This window comes from Etheostoma cragini, chromosome 12 (genome assembly GCF_013103735.1).
Source record: "Etheostoma cragini isolate CJK2018 chromosome 12, CSU_Ecrag_1.0, whole genome shotgun sequence".
Classification (NCBI taxonomy): domain Eukaryota; kingdom Metazoa; phylum Chordata; class Actinopteri; order Perciformes; family Percidae; genus Etheostoma; species Etheostoma cragini.
This window is the reverse complement of record NC_048418.1, coordinates 2,625,269-2,633,559: the sequence shown is the minus strand read 5'-3', so window position 1 is coordinate 2,633,559 and position 8,291 is coordinate 2,625,269. Positions and strand designations below refer to the sequence as shown.

Below are 8,291 nucleotides of genomic sequence, written 5' to 3'. Positions count from 1 at the left end.
GTCGACTGAGAGCATGGGAGAAGAAGAGACGGAGAAAGGTGAAGTAATAACAGGTACTGACTGAACAACCATGGACACGTTTAAATCCAAATCTCTGTCTTTCCTCACACATCTCTTACCATCATCACTACTCCAGATGTTTTGATCCTTCTGCTCTGCAAATTTTTCCGATCATGTTCCCTCTTCATGCCTCCACTACAAACACTTATTCTTTACCGATGTCTTTATATACTTGTGTCAGTAAATGTTTGGTCAATCTAAAGTCTCTCTCACTGTTACTAAGGGAATATTACACTGTGTCATGCTGAAGCACACAATTGTATTTCCATCTCACTCCGAACGCGTAAAATACGGACGTTTGGACAGTGGCCGTCAGCGTCTTTAATCAATGGAATGCTAACGGCGGGTAATGGCTTGATAGCATCTAAATGGATCCATAGGAGGTATGTATGCATGGGGAGACCCGCTGTGCTGTCTAGTTAATAGATTAGCTAGCTAATCAAGGGGAATCTTACAGCTACAGCATACAATGACATTTTAGAAACTTGCGGCTTTGATGAAACAGGGATCGTCCCTGTCCTGTCTCAGTAAAGTGTACGGCAGTGCATACGACTGAATATGACTGTGTCAGTTGTTTGGATCTTTTTGGGAATGGGAGAAGGCCAATTTTACAGCCAGGGTGAGCAACTGGTTGCATGAGAATGCCTCATCTCTTCTTCTTATTTCTCATTTGCTCACAAAGACTTGACTGGCCTTAATCATGGTGCATATGGCTTGTGTTTTTGACAGTGATTGCAGTCTTTGTGTCCCTGTGACGATCTTGTAGGAATACTGAGTCTATTTTTGTGGAGTGCTGATTGGTCAGTAGGTGGTCTGTTTATACACACATTGATCCAGTCCAGTGAATTCACCATTAAATCACTTGTTACCATGGTGATGTGCTCCATGTAAGAGTGAGGCAGCTTTGTGGATGAAGTCTCTGTGGCGAAGTATGGGGAGAACTTTTGACACAATTGAAGAGGCCACGAGGGCAAAAAAATAACAATGGCCAGATTGAACAGACTGATCCTCCGAGTGAGGGAAACGGTTATGAATAGACTCTTGGCTTTAAGAGGAAACCATTTGCCCAAAGCCCTCGTATTATGCACATCCTCTTGCTGTGTCATTCTCTGCTCCGCCATGTGAGGACAGTGTTGAGCTGAAGGCTTTTCCCAGTGATTTATTTTCCTCACCTCTCCTTCTCCCCCCACTCAGACCTGTACACACCCAACACCCACACACAGGCTGCTGGTGCCAACGTGTCCAGCCTTCGATGGTGTGTGTGTGTGTGTGTGTGTGTGTGTGTGTGTGTGTGTGCGTGTGTGTGTGTGTGCGCGCGCGTGCATGTGTTATCAAAAATCCTCATCTTTGGCCTTCTACCCTCCCCATACCCCCATCTATGTGCTAGAAAACAGGCTGGTCTTATCTTTTAACAAAACCTCTTTGTGGTCCATAAAAACCAGGGTTGTGTCTAATGGCTTAATGGCCCTTCTGTGCCACTTCTTCTACACATTCACACACACAGCACATTAGGAGGAAAGTGAGATCGCAGAGATGGACTGGGAAAATAAAAAATATTTCAAGGCTTTGAATAGAGAAATGCAGCACCCCCGCCACCACATCCAACCTTAAGTCACATATGTCAAGAGTTAGATTGTGAGGAATGATTAATCACTTAAATTTACAATTACTGTTATAATTACAACCATATATGAAATAAAAAAAAAACTTCAGCAGTAAGAACCATACAATCAAATGAATACGTTGGAACAAATTACTGATGAAAGGCGATTGGTATGCCAGGCCTGAAGTTGCTGGTATGCAAGGTGTGAAGGCTCTTGTAGTCATCTGGAGGATCAGGTGTGTATTCAGAGGAACACCGGAAGAGGCGTGGTTGAGATACCGATTCTGAAATCATGCAAGGTAGCTTCAATATAACAACAACACTTGGGCCAGTGTTGTTTCTGGTTGCTATGGCAGTGTGCCGAGCTAAACACTGACGTTTTTTAACCCTTATGAAGCATGTGATCCAACAGGAATTTTACCGCCAGATAAACGTAGACATCCGCCATTCATCTGCTTGTACAGCAGAACAGAAAATCAGAAAACTTTCCCTTCAAGGTCCAATATGTAGGAATGTCTCCCATCTAGCATTGAGATCATATATCGCAATCAACTCTCTCGCGCCACGCAGTTTAAAGTCAGTATTACAGCTATGGCAGCCTTCACGCTTCAAAAAGCCACGATGCTCTTTTCAATGTCCATTTTCTTTAAGTGGGCAAAGAAGAACACTCCTGTTCCTGAAATTTGGAAAGTTTCCTTTTTAAAATTTGCCGTGGCCAGGAAGCAGCAATAGCCATCAGCAGCACCTGTGAGTTTATCATGTGACGGCTAAAACGTGAGAGGCGGACCAATATATCCTGTATGTCCCTTTTTTGCTATTGTATTTCAAGATGGCGCATAAATATGGAGCGTCTGCCCCAGTTCTTGCCAATGCAGTAGTAAAGTTTCAAGCCAATTGGAATACTTTGGTGGTGGTTAAGGTTCATGAAAAAGGAAAAGTTTGGAACAGGCAACACAGAGTTTGATAACGCACAACTAAAAAACGTTGCACACTGGACTCTGAATTACCAGCTAACGCTAGCGGTAGCTAGCTTGCTTGACGTTAGATATGAGATGATTGTCTTTAGATGTGAGAAGGTGGCAGTCTTTTCAAAGTCTGTTCTAGTGCAGTGGTCCTCAAACGATTTTCAGTAATGCACCTCCATTGAAATATTGCTTCCATTCAACTACCCCTAGACCAGCAAAAAACATTTGAGGTAGACAACAAATGCCTAGCTAAATAGTCTCCGCCATCAGTGTGGGATTTACTAAACAAAGATATTGTTACTATAAAACATGCTTTCAATTCAGTGTACTTTGGTAAGATAGCATTTATCATGAACTGCACAAAATGTTTTTATCCTCCTGACTAAAGCTGGATCATTTTATTCCCGTTGTCTCGTGCCTACCGACTGCTTCATCTGCAGACTCTTTAATTGGTGTTCCAGTGTTTTCAAAGGACTGTGGCCCTGTATCCACTCTGCTGCTGTGAGCCAGCATCTGCTAAATGCAATATCTAGTTATTTCAAAGCATTTTGAATGCATCAACAGACAACTGCTCTGCCAATGATAACATGAAGTAAAAGAGGATTCCACGGAAACCATTGCTGTGGATTAACCTTCCAGGAGAATGACATCATGCAATAAAAATGTATAAAGTGACCACAAAATGTTGTAAATTTCCATTAATCAAGACAATGTGTTGTTTTTTTCTCTATTGTATCCTACTTCCTTTTTTAATCCGAAACTCTGGACTTTTTTTTCTGAGTCAGGTCAGGAAACAGACACCTTCCTGGGAGCCTCAGTGTCCAAATCGTCCTTGAGGCCGACACTGGGGCAGCCAGAACAGCCATAACAGGAAGTACAGAGAAGGTGATGGCAAACGCGGGGAAGACCAACGTTTTTGTTCACAGGTGTGGCTTCAATTTAAATCTATCATCACCACCAAACAGCCGACTGTGGACATGGAAGCTCTTCCTTTGGGAATAGCCAGCATCACATCAACATCCTGTTTGTCAGATAGGCCGGCGGGGAGATGAGGGGATCATTTCTGTTATGACTGGACGATAGAATTAACTATTTATCATGGTAAATCCTAAAAGACGACAATTTCTCTAAGGCCTTTTATATGAAACTGTGCTGTATGAGACAATGTGTAAATATCAAACTTCACACATATTATTGTCCGTTGTTCTGTTCAAGATACAGAGATGTGTTCTCGGGGAAAAGTGTGAGTGAGTAAGTGAGTGAGTGAGTGGGTAAGTGCATAGACAGTATAAGAAATGGACAATTTGACACCATAACATGAGATACAAGGTAATGGAGCCTTTTCTACATTGTTATGTTTCTTTAGAAATAAACAACGGACAACTAGAGTCTTTAAATGCTTCAGATGTAAAGTTATTCACTGTCAAAGTGACGCCAAAATGAATGGCAGTCAATGGGATGCTAACGGCGGTTGATGGCTTGATAGCATCAAAACGGTTTCGTAGGAGATACTCTTTGTCGAGGCTGGCTTACCCCCTTGGGTAAATGACTATATGAAAATAAAGCGAGGACTAGAGACTTCATATACAGGTCTGTAAAAGGTAAAGAAAGGATTTGTGTCTGAAGTTCAGCCTGTTTGAGTGGGTATGTGCATCTGCGTCAAGAAATACCTGACAACCTCTTTTTGTAGAGAGGTCTGCTTGTGCAAATGTTTTGTTTGTGTGTGTGTGTGTGTGTGTGTGTGTGTGTGTGTGTGTGTGTGTGTGTGTGTGTGTGTGGTATTTCCCTAAATGTGTGTGCATCTGGCTTGTCTCCTGATTCCCGCTGGACGAAATCACCCAGAGAAATTTGTCTGACATCAGGCTTTGCCATGCCTAATTTCTGCTAATCCACAGAGACACACACACAAACTGTTTCTCTCCCACTCTCACATCCACACACACACACACACACACACACACACACACACACACACAGACACAGACACAGACACTCAGACACAAATAGCACCCAAATGGAGTCGTATCAAGGAGCAGCATGCACCGCAGTGAGACGGAGCAGAACAAGTTCATTTGTACAGTGCCAAGAAACTCTGATTCCTTGTTGCGTTTGTTAATTTCCGTCATGGAAGCAAGGTCAGCTCCTCTGTGAGCAACAGCTCGGCGCTCCGACAAGCCGTCAGCGGCGCTCGAGCGTGCGTTCCTGTTTACATCTGTGAGCTTACTTCTGGTGCACCGGGAATCAGCTTTGGAGTTTTAAAGATGATGCATAAATACAATGAAAAATCCTCAACTGCACCAGATGACATGACATTAGAAGTGCATTGTGTGTCAACGCGTGCTTCAGGACACCTGGGCCTCATGTAAACATTGTATATGCGCATAAAGCTCACACGCTTGTTTTTGCACACAAAAAGCAAATTTAAAGTGAAAAGTGCCAAAACTCACCAAACATTACTAAATAGTTTGCGTATGAAAAAAACATGATTACATCCACTGATTGTCCATAAAAGTTTGATCATATACAGTATGTGGATAATGTTTTACATCTTTCTCATTATTAACATTAATTTCGCAGGCTACTTAACCTCTGTTAAACATGTGTATGGAAAATTTATGAAAATTCCATTTAGAAAATACTTCCAGTGATCCTTTCCATTTCACTCCTATCTACTCACTATGCAACAAAAAGATCGGCACGGAAAAATGCAACAGTGTCTGTGATTCAGTAGATGCTGAGGCTCAGACATCCATGGTGTCCAGGATGTGGGACGCATGGATCCATCTCCCCAGGAACAAATTCTGTGTTGGGTGGGGGAACTTCATGTGATGTGATGCTTTCGATGATTTGTAGGCTATGTAAGTGAACAAGGTGTATGAAATAACCCCGAATTGGTCCACGAAACACTCTGCTGTCTCGATTCTGTATGTCTCTGTTGCTGTTGTTCTATTTACTAGTTCTTTATTTTATCCATGCGTGGCACAGCGGATCTGTGCACCCTGTCCACTGCCGTGGAGACGCTGGCCTCGCTAACCTCTCCTCCTCTGAGTCGGATCTCCCTCGCGCTGGTTTCACTGAGCGTGCTAACACTTAGAAAATAAATAGCATTTCATAAGTGAGTTCAAACTGCTAATTGTGCGTGACATGGACTGACACTGAGATGCATGATGTTCTGTAACTGGTGTGGCACTGCCTTTATCCTCTGGATTTATACTTAGACATAAGACCTTATGGTTCATTCACCGCCCGGTCACCATTTGCCACCATTTGTCATTTTCTTTTATTGCTTATTTGAGATGACAAAACCTCAAACAGAACTTTTTTTCTCGCCTTAAAAGTTACACGTTTTTCAATCTGCATCCCCATTGTGATTGGACAAAGAATGACGTCTGGAGTGCATTGATCGTCATATCCATGTTCATTTATGGGAGGAGGCGGGCGGAGTTGGTAGCTTGATCACGTGCGCTGAGTTTCATCTTGATTGTGATGTGTGTGTGTGTGGTGCGCTGGATCTGGCGTTTTATTCATTAGAATATCTCTGTGGGGAAGTACTTCAAGGTTTTGGCCGTACGCCATCTTCTAGGATGGAAGATGTCTTTTATAGACGAGGCCCCTGGACTCTGCATGAACCTATGCCAGGATCCTGTTTGTAGATTTGAGCTCTGCCTTCAATAGTGATGGGGATAAGTCCACCTGCGGGTGGGAGATTGACCATCTGCAGACCAGGTTCACTCAGAAGAATTTGGCGCTTAATGCTCAAAAGCATAGATCTTCAACAGGGGATCCGGGGACCCGAGGAGGTCCTCAAAGTTAGTGCAGGGGGGCCTCCAAATTATTGTTAATTTATTGAAAGAATTTCTCCAAAACTAGTATCTTAACATAAAGCCAACCTTTTTTGAAGATAATTTTTCCCACTGTTAGATAGTGACAGTGGCGGGAGGATGGGGAAGGTGGGAGAGAGAGAGATGAGGGAGGACTGCAAAGGGCCGCAGGTTGGACTGGAACCCGGGCGGTTCAAAGGACCCAGCCTACTCGCCCAACTCTTACTGGGTGAGCTAGAGGCCGCCCCAATCGCACATGTTTTAGCAAATATAAATCCGCCTCATTGTGAATAAACATTGTTGATAGGCTTACTGGCCTGTAGGTAAGGTAGGCACTAAGATCATCTACAGATACAGTTCATCTTAAGATTTCACTGTGCCACATGAGTTTTTACATTAAAACATGATTTATAAAATCATGCCAACAATTATTATTTTAATAGCTTAGTATTCTATGCAAAAAAAGGTAAGTGTAAAGGTTTAGGCTGCCCCACTTTATTGTAGGCCCAGTTTAATATGCAACCTTCTTTTTTACAATATACTGTATGTAGTAGGGGGTCCTTGCTCCGTGTCTCTCAGGTAAGGGGTCTTTGGCTTAAAAAACGTTAAATATGTTCCATGTGTTGTCTGAATGCAAGCTGTTTTAAGTCATTAATATGTGTAAATCGTTATGCTGGAAAACTCTTCCTCAGAGAAAGGAGAATACTTCACTGTGCTCATGTATGGAATTTTAAGAGATATGAAAAGAACATTCTGAGTCAGAGGTTAGTGAGAATCTACACTTCATCTGCATCAGAGGGAATATAGCAAGGACAAGCCTCCACTAATGTGATTGGAACCTGATCTGCATTGGATGCTGGTAATGAAGGGTCATCGGGTCATGGGTAGTAATCATCTAGGAGTGCAATTTGCATCTGAGATGCCTGGACAGAACTGTCGGATGTGTTCATCATCTTCCTGTCTGTGTGTGCTCTAATCATCGTTTCGATCATCGCTCAGTCACACAGTATCTGTTCTCTTCTGTTTTTTTTCACACTCTGCTCTGTTCTTTCTGTCCTGTCTAACTGAGGCTTTGATCTCTTTGGTTTCTGGCTTTGCTCTGTAATATCGTCCTGTTCTACTGTGTTTTCCATGGCATGGTCTTGTTTTGTTGCTGTCTACAGTATTGATATTTACTGTAACCCAACACCTTAAAGGCTGTAAATGATTTCTTTCTGTCCAACTGTATCAATATTGTTTCAGAGGGAAGTGAAAGGCCTGTTTTTCAATCCTGTTAGAGGGCTCTTATATAAAACTGTGCTTCATATTCATAAATCTTTTCATACTTTAACTTTAAATATGCACTCTGTTAAACTTCAAGCCCCCCGTATGTGTGCAGTACTTTAAAGCAAATTGAACATAGAGGCAAAATGCTGGATGTGAGGCCCAATAAAAATACTCTTTCCCATAGACTTACATGGCCAAAGACGCATCTGTTAATCAGTGGATTCATTTTTTGGAGCGTCACACCAAGGCTTCAAAATTAAGACCATCTACTAGCCAAATGCTGGTAAAATATGCAAGTGGCTGGTGGATCTGCTTCACTCACCAACCCCAAAAACAATGGTAATATATTGAGTGGCTGGTAAAATGTAAACATTCACTAGCCCTTTGACTGATGGACAAAAAAATTAATTTTTGAAACCTGGTCACAACCCCCTCGAAAATCTGAAATTTATCCATTCAGTCCATTAACATTTGGAAAGTCTAGAAGAGCCGCATGACTGAATAATCTCATCCCCATTCAAGTAGTGCAGTGCTATACCATATCCGTCGCCGTATCCAGTTGTGATGGCCAAATGA

General features: G+C 42.4%; 1 long non-coding RNA gene across 1 annotated transcript in view; it reads left to right on the top strand.

The window, feature by feature from the left end:
- The window catches only part of LOC117954670, a 27,725-nt gene extending 19,681 nt beyond the window's left edge, over positions 1-8,044 (top strand). Inside the window, exon 3 of the long non-coding RNA XR_004658861.1 lies at positions 7,951-8,044. This is a non-coding gene — a long non-coding RNA (uncharacterized LOC117954670). The remainder of the gene's footprint in view (positions 1-7,950) is intronic.
- The last annotated feature ends 247 nt before the right edge of the window (positions 8,045-8,291 follow it).